The sequence below is a fragment of the Ochotona curzoniae genome, unplaced genomic scaffold (assembly GCF_017591425.1).
Source record: "Ochotona curzoniae isolate NIBS_2020 unplaced genomic scaffold, NIBS_Ocur_1.0 contig_3432, whole genome shotgun sequence".
NCBI classification, from domain to species: domain Eukaryota; kingdom Metazoa; phylum Chordata; class Mammalia; order Lagomorpha; family Ochotonidae; genus Ochotona; species Ochotona curzoniae.
Genome location: NW_024465859.1, coordinates 23243303 through 23245020, shown reverse-complemented (window position 1 = coordinate 23245020; position 1718 = coordinate 23243303). Strand labels below are relative to the sequence as shown.

Here is a 1718-nt window from a genome sequence, read left to right as displayed (position 1 = left end):
TGCAACAGGTAATGGCTCAAGTTCCTGCTATACATGTGAGAAACCTGTACTGTGTTCCTAACTCCTGACTGTGGCCTAGTTGAGGTCAGACCATTCAGATATTTGAGGAGTGACCCAACACATAGGAGCTCTCTCTCTCTTTCATTCTGTCTCTCAAATAACTTACTAAAGATGCATTTATTTGAAAGGACAGAAAAAGGGGGCAAGACAATGATCTTCCATACAAAGATGGACGATCACCTCACTTCTGATGGAAGGCCTCTCTGTCAATTACAGCAAGAAGTCTAAGCTGGAGTTCTCCATCTACCCAGCTCCCCAGATCTCCACAGCTGGGGTTGAGCCCTACAACTCCATCCTCACTACCCACACTACCATGGAGCACTCTGACTGTGCCTTCATGGTGGACAATGAGGCTATCTATGACATCTGTTGTAGAAACCTTAATACTGGGTACCCCACTTATACCAACCTTAATTGCCTTATGAGTCAGGTAGTATCCTCCACCACAGCCTCTCTTCAGTTTCAGGGAGCCCTGAATGTTGACCTGAAGGAGTTCCAGACCAATTTGGTGCCCTGTCCCCGCATCCGTTTCCCTCTGGCCATTTATGCCCCAGTCTTCTCTACTGAGAAAGCTTACCACGAATAACTTTCTATAGCACAGCTCACCAGTGCTTGTTTTGGCCAGCCAACAAGATGGTGAAATGTGACCCTCACCACAGTAAATACATGGCTTGCTGCCTATTATACCATGAGGATATAGTTCCCAAAGATACCAATGCTGCCATTGCTACCATAAAGACCAAACAGAGCATCCATTTGTGGACTGATGCCCCACTGGCTTTAAGGCTAACATTAATTACCAGCCTACCTCTGTGGTGCCTGGTGGAGACCTGGCCAGGGTCCCATGAGCTGCGTGCATCTTGAACAATACCACAACCATTGCCCAAGCCTGGGCTCATCTGAGCCACAAGTTTGATATGATGTATGCCAAGCGTATATTCGTTCACTGGTGAGTGGGTGAGGGCATGGAGGAGGGAGAGTTTACTGAGGCTTGCAAAGACATGACTGCCTTGGAGAAGGATTATAAGGAGGTGGCAGCAGACTATGCTGAGGCAGAGGATGAGGGTGAGTATCCGCCTGTCTGCAATCACTGGCTGCTCTACTGAGACTGTCTGTCCTGTGTTGCTGTCCATTGTGTTCCTCTGTGTCAATAAAGGTAATAGTGATATTTCCAAAAAAAAAAATCCACCAAATTATCACAACAGCAGCAACCATGTCAGGCTGGCACCAGGAGCTAGGGAATTCATCCTGGACTCCTATGGATGTGACAGATGCCCAAGTGTCAGGAAATACATCACAAGTGAATCAGCCAAGACATGAACTAGCACTGGGATGCCAGTATCTCAAGTAGCAGGCCTCTTAACCCTCTGCATCACAAATAAGTCTTTAATACTGTAGTGGAAAAGTTCAACAAATTACATTAAGTAAGAGCTTCTGCTCATCATAAACCATCATTAGAAGAGAAAAAAAGGTTGCACAATTGGGAGAGAATATGACGGTACAATTGCTATGAATATAGATGCAGATATAGACAGAAATAGATGTATTTTACCCAGGTTACATAAGAATTAGATTGTATAAAAAGAATCTCTAGGGGCAGACACAGTGGCTCAACTAGCTAATCCTGTACCTACAAGTGCCAGCATCCCAAATGGGGG

The 1718-nt window shown here is 45.5% G+C and overlaps 1 pseudogene; it reads left to right on the top strand.

Moving 5' to 3' along the window:
- The first annotated feature begins 244 nt into the window (after positions 1–244).
- On the top strand, positions 245–1166 carry LOC121156500 (annotated as a pseudogene).
- Positions 1167–1718: the final 552 nt, after the last annotated feature.